The sequence below is a fragment of the Triticum dicoccoides genome, chromosome 6B, assembly GCF_002162155.2.
Source record: "Triticum dicoccoides isolate Atlit2015 ecotype Zavitan chromosome 6B, WEW_v2.0, whole genome shotgun sequence".
Taxonomy (NCBI): Eukaryota; Viridiplantae; Streptophyta; class Magnoliopsida; order Poales; family Poaceae; genus Triticum; species Triticum dicoccoides.
The window spans coordinates 573473547-573491516 of record NC_041391.1 but is presented as its reverse complement, the minus strand read 5'-3'; positions in this window follow the sequence as shown (position 1 = coordinate 573491516).

Here is a 17970-nt window from a genome sequence, read left to right as displayed (position 1 = left end):
ATTGCCCTATAGTACCGGTTTGTGTCACAAACCGGTACTATAGGTCAGACCCCTTTAGTACCGGTTCATGGCACGAACCGGTACTAAAGGTTAGACCTTTAGTACCGGTTCGTACCACGAACCGGTACTAAAGGTGATCGTGGGGCCCCGGCCTGACGCCAGCCTGCCACCACCCCTTTAGTACCGGTTCTAGCCACGAACCGGTACTAAAGGTTCAACACGAACCGGCATTAATGCAAATCCGTTCGAACCGGCACTAATGGTACCATTAGTACCGGGCCAAAATCAAACCGCCACTAATGTGCTTCACGTTTGACCCTTTTTCTACTAGTGTTGAGATAACGTCGGTAATTGACAATGGTTGCAATCTTTTTAACCGGGTTCGCTATTGTCGTTAACCAGAGAACTTTAGTTTTAGTATGTAGTCCTTTTGAATAAGGATTTAGTTATTTACTATTGTAAGTAATTACTTAAGATCTGTAATTTAGGATTTAATTAATCTGTCAAATTTTGTACCAATTAGACTTAATGTGTTACTGTGTAGTTAATAAATTATTTTATTTTTATTTTTATGTGTAGTTTGCATGAGGATCACATTTGGGATGTAAGGTTGCAAGTCCAAAATTACATATTTGCATATGCTAGCAATTATGGATGTTGACCGCTTTGGCAGAAATGTCTTTCTCTACTATGTTAGGGAAGAGGAAAATGGTAGCAGGATTAGAGCTTCTTGATACCAATGCAATGGTTAGAAAATTATTAAGGAGTTTGATCACAAGGGATCTGTTAAGCTCATTACAATGAAAGGAGATGCACCAACACCACCTGATCATAACATGGCATATGTTGTATATGAGGAGCAGGTCCCTACCAGTAATATCGGGGAGCCTGTTACATATGCAGTTTATCCTCAAGGGGTTATCTCTGCTAGTGCCGATTAGACATGTGAGGCGAATCCAATTGGCATGATGCCATCTCATTAATGGTTGTTGGAGTTGTTTGCTGAGCAGTGTCGTTGGCCATTTTTCTTCTTCTTTAGTAATATAATATATATACCAACTATGTGCATATATTTTTTGTTGAAAAAATCATGCAGCAAGCTGAAACGTAACTGTAACCGGCATCACATGGGGTCGAGTTGGTTTGGGGAATGAAGTTTAGGGGTGTACTAAATGAATAAAAGCTTAATCCCACAAAAAATATACTCCCTCTGTTCATGTTCTGACATTTTCTTAAATTGGATGTACGTAGACACGTTTTAGTATGTTTGATAACTTATTTTAGTTGTATGTATCCCTTATTAAAATACTCAAAACATCTTATAATGGTGAATGGAGGGAGTAACTTTTCAGATACAAAATACATTTTACAGCTTAAACTATGGGATCTACTAGATTTGCTCTAGGCTTCTTAGGGCATCTCTAGTAGATTTTTTATACTAATACCGCCGGCAATGCTCCCTATCCTATTTTATTAAAAAAAGGTTTAGGAAAATCTCAGTTTGGCAGCTAGCAGATCCCCTATAATTTTAGTCCCTACAAAATTTAAATACATTTTCCACACAAATTTATTTCAAACATGTAGTTAAACTACTTAATTCCAAATTTTGGTAACGGTACTAGATTAGCATTGCACAAATCATAATTAAACATTCCATGCACACTACATTTCGATAAAACCGACATCAAACTAACACTATGTTTGACCTACCTCCTACACACTATCAATCAGCTAGCTCTATTTGTTGTTGAGGTGGTTAAGAGTCAGAGGGGATATCGATCGCCTTATCGAAGGGGTTGGCCTCATCGTAGTTGGCGGTGGCCCGGCCAAATGATTTCTTGTCCTCCTCCTGGTCCTCCGACACCATGAGTAGCTTGTCGTACTCCTCCTCATTCTTCTCTGTGCCGAGGCGGGCTAGCTTGGCTTGGTTTTTTTCAACTGCCTGATCGTTGAAGACGAACTCAAAGAACACCGCACTGATGGCGAGGATCATCGGTTCGCAGTCGAAGAAGGTGGCTCCGGTCGGCGTCGACAGACTCAAAGAAGATGCTGGCGGTTGAAGAAGGCAGAAAGTCTAGGTAGAGATTAATCCCTTATATTATTTTTGAGAGGATTAAGTATTTTGGGAAAAAAGCTAGAGATGCTCTTAGAGCAACTCTAGAGAGTCACCGGATTAGGCAAATCGCCATAATAACTGTCAATAGGCCGAAAAACAGTACTCTAGCAGAATCGCTGTAATTTATTTAGCGCCCTCCATATATGACCTCCGAGTCACCATATTTGACATCTTGAGGTTGTCTTTTAAATCACACTTCATATGGTAGTTGCAGTAGGCAAGAAAGAAACTTTCACATGGTCCTTTATCTCAAGTGGGATGGCATGGAGGTTGGGAATAAGGATGTCCCATTGATGAGTAGATCACACAATTATGGAGGTTGCCTATTTAGTGAAACTGAATTTACGCATCACTTTGATAGCCTACATAATGCATATGAACCGCTCTTTTTGAATATGAAGATTGTCACTATTATGACTTTGTTAGAGTTGCTCTTAGTCGGAAGAACACCAATGAGCCCCAAGCCACCTTGGCCACATGAAAACCGAAGAACAAAAGATGTGCAGTTTCAACATCATTATAGAAGTAGAAGGAACCTCCCCAGTTTCGCTTTCGCATATTGTCCTAGTGAGCACAAAGCCGAGTGTATGTTATGAGAATTGCACGATCTATTACTCAGGTGCAATCACATGTATATAGGATGTACAACGGTGGACCATGACCTCAACTATACAAGGAAACTAGGAGGTGGTCCCAATACACAATATGCACAACACATATACTCACCCCCCCTCCCGCAGTCAAAAGAGGCACCATTGCTGAAGCAAAGACTGGACCGAAACTCCTCAAATGACGTTGTAGGCAAGCCCTTGGTCATGATACCTGCAAATTGTTGGGAAGTAGGAATGTGTAGAACACGAATATGGCCAAGAGCCACCTGTTCCCGAACAAAATGAATATCTATCTCAATATGCTTGGTCTGACGATGATGAACCGGGTTGGAGGAGAGGTAGACCGCCGAGACGTTGTCGTAGTAGACCGCCATAGCACGGTCGACATGACATGAGAGCTCCTGAAGAAGCTGGCGAAGCCACGAACACTCGGCAACGACGTTGGCCACAACGCAATACTCAGCCTCAGCACTGGAGCGAGAGAACGTGGGCTGCCGCTTGGACGACCACGAGAGGAGCGAGGGTCCAAGGAAGACACAGTAGCTCGAGGTGGAGCGACGAGTGTCGAGGCATCCCGCCCAGTCGGCATCGGAGTAGGCGGTGAGAACGGTGTTGGTGGAGGCGTGAAGCGTGACGCCGAGGTCCATGGTGCCACAAACATAGCGGAGAATCCGCTTGACAGCAGTCCAACGAACGTCCCGAGGAGCATGCATGTGAAGACATACCTACTGGACGACATACTGGATCTCCGGTCGAGTCAGAGTGAGGTACTGAAGAACCCCCACAATAGATCGGTAAAAGGCAGCATCCGAAGCAGGGGAACCATCCATGGCAGAGAGCTTGGCCTTCGTATCAATAGGCGTAGTAGCGGGCTTGCATTTAAGCATGCCAACGCGATCCAGGAGCTCATGAGCGTACTTCCACTGTTGAATGAAGAAGCCATCCGGATGGCGCACCACCTCAACACCGAGGAAGTAGTGCAGCGGGCCCAAGTCCTTGATGGAAAACTCAGCGCGAAGACGGGCAGTGAGCTGACTGAGAAGACCAGCCGTACAAGCCATCAGGATGATGTCGTCGACATAAAGGAGCAAGTATGCCGTGTGGGAGCCCTGGTGATAGACGAACAATGATGCGACCAAGCGTGTAGAGCATAACCCGAGCTGGTGCAGAAACGCCTCAATGCGCTGGTACCAAGCGCGAGGAGCCAGCTTAAGTCTGTACAAGGACCGCGAGAGCAGACACACGTGGCCGGGAAGCGCCGGATCAACAAACCCCGTGGGCTGCTGGCAGAAGACCTGCTCCTCGAGGTGACCATGCAGGAAAGCATTGGAGACGTCCATCTGGTGCACCGGCCAGGCACGGGAGACCACAAGGTGGAGAACCATGCGAATCGACCCGGGCTTAACGACCGGAGCGAAGGTGTCGGTGAAGTCGATGCCATCGCATTGCCGGAAACCACGAACAACCCAGCGTGCTTTATAGCGGTCAAGGGTACCATCAGGACAGAGCTTGTGTTTGAAGACCCACTTCCCGGTAATCGCGTTAGCGTGCGGGGGACGGGGAATAAGTTGCCACGTCCGGTTGCGCAACAAGGCATCAAACTCCTCTTGCATCGCAACCATCCAGAGCGGTTCATGAAGAGCGGCTCGAACGGAGGACGACAATGGTGACGGCGACGGCGTAGAGGTGGATGCTGTGTGGACGTACTCGTCTGAAGCATAACGCAAGCTCGGGTAAAAAACGCCCGTACGGGCGCGAGTGACCGGACCGACCGCGGGTGGTGAGTCTGCATCCACTGGTGAAAAGGTACCAGGGGGCGTTGAAGCCGCGGCTGAGGACGAGGCCACAAAAGCCCGATCCGCGTGCGGGGCCGACCCGCTGGCCGTTAAAGCTGCGGTCGAAGGGGGCGCCGCGGGAGCCGACGACGATGGAGCGGCGGAGGTCAGCTCAGACATCGTGTCGGCAGAGAAGGCCGCGAGGGTCACCGTGGTGGAAGGCGGCGGCGAGGTGGACGCCGAGGCGGCCGCCGAGCCAGAAGACGCCATCAAGGCGGGGCCGGCGCTGGACCCGGCGGCAGCTGGAGACACTTGACATGCCTCGAAGCCAGGGCGGGCCGAGGGCAGCTAGTGAGCGCCCCGGGCGCGACGCCAATGGTCCCACATCGTCAGTGGTGGGAGGGACAGCCGAAGGAACTTGCTGAAATGAAAACACATGCTCATCAAATTAAATGTGCCGGGAGGTGAACACTCGGTGGGAGACGGGATCGTAGCACCTATAGCCCTTGAAGTTGGAAGGATAGCCGATAAAGATGCATGCAACGAAATGTGGTGCAAGTTTGTGAGGAGAAGTGTTGGTAGTGCTAGGATAACAAAGACACCCAAAAATACGCAAACCATCATAAGAAGGTGTTGTACCAAAGAGAATATGGTGAGGTGCGTAGTTCCACCAGGGCGACATGGCCGAAGGTTAAGGAGCAGTGATGCAGTAGCAAGTGTGTCCGGCCAGAAGCGAGGCGACACATTAGCATGAAACAGGAGCATGCGAACACAGTCATTCAGAGTGCGAAGGACGTGTTCGGCTCGACCGTTATGCTGTGAAGTATATGGGCAAGTGAGACGAAAAATTGTGCCATGGTGCGACAAAAAAGTGCGGAAAGCAAGGTTGTCAAATTCTTTTCCATTGTCAGTCTGAAGAGCAAGAATGAGATGTCCAAACTGCGTGCTGACATAGGAGTAAAAAACCGTCAAAGTGGAAAGTGCATCCGACTTGCGTCGCAAAGGAAAATTCCACACATAATGAGAATAATCATCAAGAATAACCAGATAATATAAATAGCCCGAATTACTAGGAACTGGAGAGGTCCACACATCGCTATGAATTAACTGAAAGGGAAAAGGAGCAATGCTAGTGGAGTTATTAAACGGAAGATGAACATGTTTGCCGACACGACAGGCATGACAAGTGTGATCCTCGATCTTATTACAACTAACACTGAAACTCCTAAGAATATGACGAAGAGTGATGGGGTTGGGATGACCCAAACGAGCGTGACAGAGATCAACGCCAGCGGAGAGAGCAACTGGTGCGGTGGTGGTGGAGGAAGGCAGATGCACCAGATAGAGCTCATCGGGGCTGTCACATCGGTGAAGTACTATCCTGGTTTGAACGTCCTTGACACAAAAACCAAGCTCGTCAAATTCAACAGCAACGGGATTTTCACGAGTGAAACAACAAACGAAAATAAGATTCTTAATAAGATGAGGTGACACAAGTATGTTAGACAAAGATAAAGGCCTGGAATTAGAAGGAAAAGAAGTGTGCCCGGTGTGTGTAATGGGAAGGGTGGAACCGTTGCCGACAATGATGCGGCGGTCGGTAGTGACAGGAGTGAAGGAGGCAAGGGCGGTGGGTACCCTTCATAGGGCTACGGAGCCGCATAGTACGCCTGATGCGCCAGCGGATGCGACACGGGAAAGGTTGGTGCAGGGGCCCATGGGACCGGCATGATATACACATGAACAACACCGGTCCACGGGTTGTACCCGGCGGCCCACGAAGGAGGCACCTAGAGCTGCTACTGCTGACGAGGCGCGTCCGCGGCCTGCTGCTACGGCTGGCCGCAACACCGGCCGCCGCGCCAGCCTCCACGGTGCTTTTCCGCGGGTGGCGCAGGAGGGGCGGGGGCCCCGTACGGGGGCGGCGGGAGGGGCAGCGGCGGTGGCTGCTGCTACGGCGGCGGGTAGGGCGCCGGAGGGCACTGCTGTGGGGGTGCGGACAGGGCACCGAGTGGCGGTGGTGGACCGTCGCGGGTGGTGCTGTCGGCGAGGGCGGTGTGGATGGCCCGCGCCTTCACCTGCTTCATCCTCCTCTCCTCCAGCCAGAGGTAAGCAAGGAACTTGGCGAAGGAGGGCTCGGGGATGAGGGTGAGGTTCGCCGCGGCGTTGCCGAAGTCCTCGTTGAGGCCGACGGTGAGCGTGGTGAGGAGGAGATCATCGTCAATCTTCGCGCCAATATCGTGGAGCTCGTTAGTGAGAGTCTTGAGGCGGCGGCAATAGTCATCGATGGAGGAGTTGTCCTGGTGGCATCCAAACACGATGTTGAAGACGATTGTCGGTGAAGAGCCCGTTCAGCTTGGTCCTCACGGCGTGGGCGTCATCACCGTCTTGCACGACCCTCTGAAACAGGTCCGGCGAGATGGTGAGGAAGAACCACCGGATGAGCGTGGCATCGATGGTGGACCAGTCATGGAATTCGGGGACGAGGCTAGAGTCAACGGAGCCACATGGTCGACGAGGTGGTACCCCCGGAACACGAGGGAGAAGTATGTCTTTCACGCGTAGTAGGAGGCGTTCGTCTGGGAGAGACGAACCGGAACCCACTCGTAGATGTTGAGGTCGCGGATGTTGTCGACGTCGGGAGGGTTGGCATCGGCGAACGGGTTGGAGTTGATGGTGGAGCCGGACAAGGTGATGAACGACATGGCGGCGAGGTGGTGCCGCTCGGTTTAGGTTAGGGTTTGTGGCGGCAGCGGCACGGGAGGGGTGCAGCAGCATCGTGCGGTGGAGATGCAATGACGGCTAAGGGAAGCGACAACGGCGAGTAGAGAAGACGGCGGCGGCGCTAGGGTTACGGGGCTACGGGGTAGCGCGCGACAGCAGAGGTCGGTGGCGGTGAGGGCAGCGGTAGGGAGAGTGCGGCGGTGGGGAAGGAGGTAGCGGCGGTGACGGCAGCGCGGAGGAGGCGTGCGTGCAGCGGAGGCGGCGGCGCGGAGCGGAAGCTAGGTCGTAAACCTAAAAACTGATACCAGGTATGTTATGAGAATTGCACGATCTATTACTTAGGTGCAATCGCGCGTATGATGTACAACGTTGGACCACGACCTCAACTACATAAAAAAATTAGGAGGTGGACCCAATACACAATATGCACAACACATATACTCAACACCAAGGAAGATCTGCCACATATGTCTGTAGTCTTTAAAGGAATTTTCACACACCAAATCCATCTGTTGTCACTCCAGCAATATCTTCTCATGAGAGTATGTGTGTTAGTTGGGATTTTAGATGAAAGCCTGGTGGTCTCATGAGAGTACGTGTGTTAGTTGATAACTCTAGAATCAAATGGTTGCATGTGTGTGTATCTTTTGCATTCTTGTTTATCTCGTACGTTGATAAGCACTATCAGCTCACAAATAAAAATTAAATGGGCATGTCACTTAACACGACTGCACTCTTTTCTCGAATACGCACGAGTCTGCGTATCATCTTGTATAGAAGAGGGGGGATCCCAACCACCGTTGATGTTACATAGGTTTAAACGCTACATGAACATCAACACACAACACAGCCATCGGTCCACCTACGCAACATCTAACCCGACTACTCGCTGCCTGCCCACCCTACTAAAAGCTGAAATGTGATGTCTGCTTCACCTCTCAACAGGCCCGCCTGCTGCCAAGCTCTACCCTCCGCGACGACATGCCTAACGACCACCTCTAGAGATGGAGAGGCGGCGTCGAAGACAACCGCATTCCTGTGCTTCCAAAGCTCACAAAGCCCGAGGGTAAGAAGCACCCTCAACTCCTTTGGCTTGTGCATGCCTGACGTTCTTGCAACACACCACTCCTTGAGGTTGTCTTGTGCTGTTGGTGCCCACTGCGGTTTCCCAAGGGCTGAGCACAAGGTTCTTCAGACAGTCCTAGCGAACACACACGTCAGAAGAATGTGGTCGATGGTTTCCTCCTCTTGGTCACAAAATGGGCATGCATCCTGGTGCGGGAGGCCGCGTCTGGCCAGTCGATCCGGAGTCCAACATCTGTTCCTCATGGCCAGCCAGGTGAAGAAATGACACTTCAGAGGTGCCCTAGATCTCCAACAAAAGTCCGTCGTAGGCACCACCTCCCTGTCAGCAAACTGTGCAGCATAAGCGGAACGAACCGAGAACTGGCCGTTCGGTTCCCAAGCCCAAGCTATGGAGTCGGGGGTTTGTTCCTGGAGCTGGATCCCTTGCAATCTCTGCCAGACCTCGAGATATTCCATGAGGGTTTCGTATGCCATGTCGGGGCCGATGTCACGGACTCACGGGTCCAAGACCCGAGCGTGATGTCCTCATAAACTGACCGTGTGGCCTTTACTCACTTTGTTACTCTCTCATATATGCCCGGTGCAAACTCTTGAATCCTCGTTCCATGTAGCCAGCTGTCCTCCCAAAAGAGAACATCCTTGCCATTCCCTACTGTCACCTTGGTGGCTGCTTCAACCACCGCTAGAGATGCCTTGGGGAGGGAAAACTTGAACTCTGCCCAAGGACGATCTCGGTCCACCGATGCAACCAAGCCCAGCGAGCTTGCATAGCAACATTCAGCCACCTGAGGCACGGTATTCCCAGGCCTCCTGCCCAGCGTGGCGTGCAGACCCGCAGCACTTTAAACACTATGATCATATTTGGCTCTTCTTCCTCCAAATACTTCAAACGTGTCGAGGAGTTACAATCATACCGCGAGAGGCTTGTAGTACCGTTGGCACGGCAACCGCAAGCCCCAACTGGTACTGTTTTGAATGTACTTCGATGGTCCAGCCGCGCAAATGGCACTCTGAACTCTGAAGCAACCCTTGGTCCTGATCATAATTAATGGCGATCAAGCATACGGCCGCCTAACTGAAATTGGAGATGACATGCGTTTCATTACGGCGAAAGCAACAGGCTACTCCATTTGAAAGGCTAGAGCAATAAGACTACCCATAGTGAAGAGTAGCTTATATTAGTAACATGCATACAACAGAATACATAGGAGCTCCTAGGTGCTCCGCATCCATATATGAATATTAAACGTAAATATAAAAAAATTAAAAAAAAACTGAAATTTGGGGATATCAAATCTGGGTTCTCATTCTACTCTAGTGTAAAATTTTGTGAAAAAATACCAGAAAACGTATCTGTGGCGAAGGAAATACTGTCCGACCAAAAGTACACCCACAGTTTTTTCTATACACATAGGAATTTTTTGTCTTTTTTTTCCATGAATGCGTTTACTGGTATTTTTTCACGAAATTTCACAAGGGGTAGATCGGGAACCCAGGTTTGATATCCCCAAATCTTAGTTTTTTTTTTTCAAATTTTTCGGTATTTCTTTGAATTTAACGTTCGTATAGGGGTGTGGAGCACCCGGGTGCTACAAATCCGCATCTCATGCATATGTCCCTAGTCTATGATACTATCTCTATAGTAGAGAGTAATATATGTGTGGTGTCATGTAACACTTTATTTATTATGATATAGGCTCATATTGTCTTGGGATATGTAACATAGTGGTTGTCTTTTGTCCCATGAGAAGTGATTTGGACTTCTTGTTGTGCTAGCGCTATTGTGTTTTTACCCCTAAGTAAGGGTTTGGAGTACGGGTACTTCTTAGTGGGGTTTCCGATAGCACCTCGCGCTCATTTTTGTCTTTTCCCATTCTTCATTGTGAAATGTAAACGGGAATGGGCTAGTTCGAACCGGGGGACGTAGATAGGAGCCGATCATCCAAAGCTAGTCGCAAATGTTCGTTGACATTTCGGAAGAAATTTAACAAAAGTGAACAAGTTTAATGCAAATTTAGACAAACTAGACGATATTCATTGAAACTTGATAATTTTTACATAAAACCAGACGATATTTCGTCCGGTGAACTTAAAACCATAATAAAAACTACCATATACTTGATGGTGACCTCGTAGGCCATGCCGAGCTGGTCGGCGGCACCTCCCTCATCGTCGTCGTCGCCATTGTCGGAGTCGTGGCGGCTTGGGGAAGCAGTAGAGTGTGGTCTCGCAGTAGGGCTTCCCGCTCACCGCCTGTCGATCGCGGATGATCTTCTCCATTTGCTCCTGCTCCGTGCGCAATGCGGTCACGGCCACCGCGGACGCATGCGAGGGGAGAGGGCAACGTGCATTGGTGGTGGCGGCAATGGTGGTTGACTCGCGGAGACACCACTCCTGGTCGTAGTTGATCTCCTCGTCGAGGCTGTGAAGAGGGCGCTTGCTCGTCTCCGCCGTGGTCTTCGACCAGTTAAAGGACCAAGCCGTAGCCAACTTTGTGTCCGCGAGTATGTGTGGTGGCGGGATGCCGGAGTACGTGAACTTGGCCCGGTGTGATGTTGCACCTGTCCCACAGGCGCCGCCTGCCGACGCACTCCTCCACCATAATGGTGCTCCGGGAGGAGGAGCTGCTGTTGGCTGCCGAGTTAATGATGAATGCGATCACGCACCTTTGCGGCAATCGCATGGGGCAGGCCTCCACCAGCGTGGCGTGCCAGCAGTGGGCGCCTCTCCTCCTTGACTTGGCGGTGCGGGTCGTACGGGAGGGGAGTGGGCTCTAGCTTGGCGTGGATGAGCGTCTTCAGCGGCATCACTGGGCTGTTGACGTGAAGGGACGAGCGATGGAGCATGAGATCCATCTGCTGCTTGTAGTCGGTGTTTGTCACCACATATACCGCATCCTGTGAGAGGACGGGCATCTGAGGCGGCTGGTCCTCCTTGTCACTGAAAGATATGACGATCTCCTCCTTTATGGAGGAGCTGACCACCGACGAGCATGACGGCCCCGGAGTGCGAGGACAGTGTCACCACAATCCTCCAATCCTGATCCGGAGCCGCCGCCTGCCACCACCGAGGCCCAAGACTTCCTCAGCGCCAAATTGGTAGAGGAAGAGGGCATCGACGGATAGGTGTGGAGCGAGGAGGAGTGGCTAGTGCTTGTGGACGACACCAACAATGGGCTTAAATAGCCGCGGCCAGGGCCAGGCGAACAAACTTTGAGCCAACTTCAATGTGGCTCATCGGTTGAAGTTAGTTTCTTCGGACGCGGTGTCCCCATTGAAGTGGCGATGCCCGAGAGGCCGCGTTGGTCAGACTTGGCATCAATGCCGATCGCTGATTACTCTGGGCTGGCATGAATGCGGTGTGGGAAGCGGTACGTCCATCAGATAGAAAGCACGGGAGAAGTGGGAAAGGGTTTTTGGTGGGCCGGGGGTGTCGAACACTTGGGTGGCAGCGGTCTGGACTCTCTCAAAGTGATGACCTGCAAGTTCACATGGTTATTGTAGTACTTCCGTAATAAGTGTCGAACCCACACGGAGGAAGGCACCACAAACCTCACAACTAAACTGTCACCTTAACACAGTTACGTACACACCCAAACCAGAATTTGGAAATAGTCTTCTCTATCGGTTTCTAGGGAAACAAAATAAAAAAGGTGTTTATCTAGACTACAAACTAGCAAGGAAAAACCAAGAATTAAAAGATAATACGTTAGTAGAGACGATGCTTGAGAAGTAAAGTGTTCTCGAGAGTTATGAAATAAACATTACTAATATTACCCGCACAACAAGTGCGGAGCAAACGCTCTCTATCGTATCCTTTATCCATTTTTCATATGCATAAGTCGGTGGTCCCAATACAAAGCACGTTCTACTCACGGGAACACTTCATGCCGCATACGCCACTATAGTAGTTTCCCCACGCCAATTCTCCTATGATAATTAAAGGTTTCCCCATGGACGCGGCCAGATGTGGGTTAACCAGTTATTCTCCTATCAACTGTAAATGTGCGAACTTCAAAGATAATTGTCTATTATCCTATGGCACTCATTGAGGGAGTCCTGGATAAGGGGGTATCCGGACAGTCAGACTATATACTTTGGCCGGACTGTTGGACTATGAAGATACAAGACAGAAGCTTCGTCCCGTGTCCGGATAGGACTCTCCTTGGCGTGGAAGGCAAGCTTGGCGATTCGGATGTAGATCTCCTCCTCTGTAAATCGACCCTGTGTAACCCTAGCCCCCTCCTGTGTCTATATAAACCGAAGGGTTTAGTCTGTAGGACTCACAATCATCATAAACAATCATACCATAGGCTAGCTTCTAGGGTTTAGCCTCTCTGATCTCGTGGTAGATCAACTCTTGTAATACTCATATCATCAAGATCAATCAAGCAGGAAGTAGGGCATTACCTCCATCGAGAGGGCCCGAACCTGGGTAAACATCGTGTCCCCAGCCTCCTGTTACCATTAGCCTTAGACGCACAGTTCGGGACCCCCTACCCGAGATCCGCTGGTTTTGACACTGACATTGTTGCTTTCATTGAGAGTTCCTCTGTGTCGTTGCTACAAGGTTAGATGGCTTCTCCAACCTTCAACCACGCTGTCCTGGGTGAGACTTTTCTCCCCGGTCAGATCTTCGTGTTCGGTGGCTTCGCACTGCGGGCCAATTCGCTTGGCCATCTGGAGCAGATTGATAGCTACACCCCTGGCCATCAGGTCAGGTTTGGAAACCTAAACTACACCGCCGACATCCGCAGAGACTTGATCTTCGACGGATTCGGGCATGTGTCAGGAGCGCCGAACAATCACGACGTGCACGACCTAGATCGGCAGTCGGACAATATTCGAAACATCGCACCTGCTACCGCTCCGGACTTCGCTCCAGAGCGGTTCGTGCCTTCCAAGGACGGGTGGATGGACCCCGCCCCGGAGGCCCACACTCCTCAGCATTGGAGCCGAACACAGACTCCTCTCCTAAAAGGATCTGTGTCTCCGGACCCCCGGACTCATCTCCGGCAGTGTGTTCCGGACCGCGTGCACTCGTGCCCATTGAATCTAACTGGGCTCCAGTCATGGAGTTCACCACCACGGATATCTTTCATCACTCACCCTTCGGAGACGTGCTAGATTCTTTAAGGTCTCTCTCTCTATCAGGAGACTCCTAGCCGAACTATGTCCGGCTCGAGTGGGAAGCTGGCGACGAAGAAATTCGTTTCCCACCCACCACCCACTTAATAGCCACGGTCGATGACTTGGCCGACGTGCTTAACTTAGACTCCGAAGACATCGACGGTATAGACGACGATGCAGGAGAAAAACAGGAACCACCGTCCATAGGGCGCTGGACTACCACCTCTTCATATGACATATACATGGTGGATACTCCCAAAGAAACCAATGGCGATGAGGCAACGGAAGATAACCCCTTGGGGAAGAAAGCAAAACACGGGCGTCATTGGCGCCGCTCCAAGCCTCGCCACAGCAATATCGACACTGGAGAAGGAAATCCAGATGGTGCCGAAGAGGAGTACGATCCTGATCAACCCACCTTCGAGCAAGCTGAACAGGAACACGGGCTGGCTAGCCCAGATGAACAGACGACAGACGGATACTTGGAGGATGATAACTATATGCCTCCCTCCGAAGACGAGGTGAGCCTCGGTGACGACGAATTCGACGTACCATAGGATCCCATAGAGCAGGAGCGCTTCAAGCGCAGGCTTATAGCCACTACACGAAGCCTGAAGAAGAAGAAGCAGCAGCTCCAAGCTGACCAAGACCTGCTCGCAGACAGATGGACCGAAGTCCTGGCGGCCGAGGAATACGGACTCGAGCCCCCGAGCAGGCGATACCCAAAACATAAACCGCTAGAAGAAGAGGCCAAAGAGCCTGAACTTCTAGCACAAGATGAGGCTGACCGGCCACCTCGTGGCCGGGATAAAACAGGCTATCAGGCTGCACACCAGCCCCCACCCCCATGCCGGTTCACCACGGCCCGGGAGAATATACAAGACCTGCAAGACATATTGGAAAACAACGCAGGACAACCAAGATCGATCTACGGATCACGGGGGCGCGCCACAGCTCAGGACACCGATCGTCATACCGGATACAATGCTGATAAATCCGGCCAGGCCGAACATTATCGACCAGACCCAATCGAAATACGCCGCGACATAGCCCGGCACAGAGGCGCCGCACACACCCTCTGCTTCACTGATGAAGTAATGGAACATGAATTCCAAGAAGGGTTTAAACCCGTCAACATCGAGTCATACGATGGCACAACAGACCCCGCGGTGTGGATCGAGGAATTTCTTCTCCACATTCACATGGCCCGCGGTGATGACCTACATGCCATCAAGTATCTCCCACTAAAGCTTAAAGGGCCAGCTAGACACTGACTGAATAGCCTGCCAGCAAACTCCATTGGCAGTTGGGAAAATCTTGAGGACGCATTCCTAGATAACTTCCAGGGCACCTATGAGTGACCACCGGATGCTGATGACTTAAGTCACATTACCCAACAACCCGGAGAGTCAGCCAGGAAATTCTGGACTCGGTTTCTCACTAAAAAGAACCAAATTGTCGACTGTTCGGACGCTGAGGCCCTGGCGGCCTTTAAGCATAATATCCGCGACGAGTGGCTTGCCCGACACCTCGGCCAAGAAAAACTGAAGACCATGGCGTCCCTCACGACACTAATGACCTGCTTTTGTGCGGGTGAGGACAGTTGGCTGGCTCACAGCAACACTGCGCCTAGAAACCCTGGCACTTCAGACATCCGTGACAGTAACGGAAAGCCACGACGCAACAGACACAAGCGTCGAAATAATGGCGACAATGCGGAGGATACGGCAGTCAATGCCGGATTCAGCAACTCCAAATCCGGTCAGCGGAAGAAGCCGTTCAAAAGAAACAATCCGGGATCGTCCAGTCTGGACCGCATACTCGACCACTCGTGCCAGATTCACGGCACCCCCGATAAACCAGCCAATCACACTAACAGAGATTGCTGGGTGTTCAAATAGGCCGGCAAGATAAATGCCGAGAACAAGGACAAGGGGCTGCACAACAATGATGACGAGAAGCCCCGGCGTCCGAACACTGGAGGACAGAAGAAATCCCCCCCCAGGTCAAAACGGTGAACATGATTTATGCCACTCACATCCCCAAGCGGGAGCGAAAGCGTGCACTTAGGGACATCTATGCGATGGAGCCCGTCGCCCCAAAATTCAACCCATGGTCATCCTGCCCGATCACCTTTGATCGTAGGGACCATCCCACCAGCATCCGTCATGGCGGCTCAGCCGCATTGGTCCTTGACCCAATCATCGACGGATTCCACCTCACGTGAGTCCTCATGGACGGTGGGAGCAGCCTGAACATGCTTTATCAGGATACAGTGTGCAAAATGGGCATCGATCCGTCACGGATCAAACCCACCAAAACCACCTTCAAAGGTGTAATTCCAGGGGTAGAGGCCCGATGCACGGGCTCAATAACACTGGAAGTGGTCTTCGGATCTTCGGATAACTTCTGAAGCGAAGAGTTAATCTTTGATATCGTCCCTTTCTGTAGTGGTTATCATGCACTACTTGGACGAACCGCGTTCGCTCGTTTCAACGCGGTACCACACTATGCATACCTCAAGCTCAAGATGCCAGGACCTCAAGGGGTCATAACAGTTAATGGAAATACAGACCGCTCCCTCCGTACGGAAGAACATACAGCGGCCCTCGTGGCAGAAATACAAAGCAGCCTCCTCTGACAAACAACCAATCCGGCAACGACATCCCCGAACACCGTCAAGCGAGTCTGGAGTACCCCACAACAGGACAGTCAGGCACGCCAGGAGCTCGATTAGCAATTCGGCCTCCACCGCAGCCCCATTCAAGCGGCGTTCGTGCCACGCGTACACAATTACGCGCTCAGAATACCATGGGCATAGGTGGAGGCGAGATGACAATGCGGCCAGAGTGCGGTTCAGCCGCCAGGAGGCCCGCATACCTTTTTTCCTTTTTTTTCAGGACCCCACTTTCGGGCAGCCCCTTCAAAAGAGATCGGATAGCCAGACTCATTATGGAGGGGACACCAAGGAGGCAGAGGCTTTTGCACACAAGGGAATACTCAGGTGGTCCTCTTCAATGATCGTTATACCTGTTCTTACATACCCGCATGTAGCCTGCCCTTGGATAGGACATGTCAAATAGTCCTATTTTTTTCTGCTTAATGCATCAATTGTACACCTACGTCTTGCCGTATTGTCCAAGTAATTTGGAAGTAGTACGTAGCGTCAGCTTCTGGTTACTATCCTCATATTTTCTGTTGAATATTTATTCAATATTGCATCCATACGTTTTGGTACAGTCAGTTTGCCAGGGGCTTCTTATCGAACCCCATACTATGGCAAGGAAAGTACGAACACTTTCAACAGTGCGGCACCCCGAACTTATAGCATTATATGCATCAGCTCCGAATCATGTCTTGGGTCAATAGTTGGGTTACGCCGGCTCCCTTGTTTTGGTACCTTACGTTCCGTTATATCAGCTAAGGTAGTGCAGGGAGGACTACTGCGATTGTGTCCCGGTTCTTTGGGACGAGCACCTCAGTAGAGAAAGCCGAAAACTGACCGTCATGATGCGGCGAGAGCTGGTCGCTGTTCGCGAGGTACCAAAATCCCTAAAGATTTTTTCCGCTTAAGGCGAGGAATCGGCTTCGTCCGATTTAGGCGTGTATAACGCCCTAGTTCGGCTTTCCGAATACTAGGGGCTTCGCCGAAATTTAAAATTGTAGACTTGTTCGCTGCGCCAAACACCACCTTAAAGGACCAAAACTTTGGATAAAGAGTGTATGGGTCTCCACGAACACCCCAGTACTAGTTACAAGGGGGCGGAAGCCAACGACTGGCCTACTTTCAGATTTTGATAAACGACCGCAGAGAAGGTAATATTTTAAATTAAACAAAGTGTTGCATAGCACAAATAAACCCGTTCTCATATTACACAAAAGACATGAGTACATTCACTCAAAAATTATGTTCTTAGGACATTCATTCGCCACAAGACGAGCGCCTTTCATAACGCCATCATAATATTTCTCGGGGCAGCGATGCTCCTTGCCCTCCGGGGGTCCATCCTTCACGAGCTTCTCAGTGTCCAGCTTGCCCCAATGCACCTTCGCGCGGGCAAAGGCCCGTCGGGCACCCTCAATACATGCAGACTGCTTGATAACTTCTAGCCGTGGACAGGCATGCACCATCCGCTTCACCAGGCCAAAGTAGCTGCCGGGCAGGGGCTCGCCAGGCCACATCCGGACTATGAGGCCCCCCTGGCCTGTTCGGCCGCATTGTGGAGTTCGACCAGCTGTTTCAGTTGGTCACTCAGAGGCATCGGGTGTTCGGCCCTAGTATATTGGGACCAGAATAGCTTCTCCGTAGAGCTCCCCTCTTCAGCGCGATAGAACTCCGCAGCATCCAAAATGCTGCGTGGCAGATCTACGAATGCCCCTGGAGAGCTCCAGATTCATGTAAGTAAAAGAAATGACTCCTCCACATGCTTGCTTTGCATAAAGAATGCCTTACCCTCCGCTATCTTCTTGGCTGCCCGGATTTCCTGAAGGTCCTTTTGGTCTTCGGCCTTGGCGTCGACCGTGCTCTG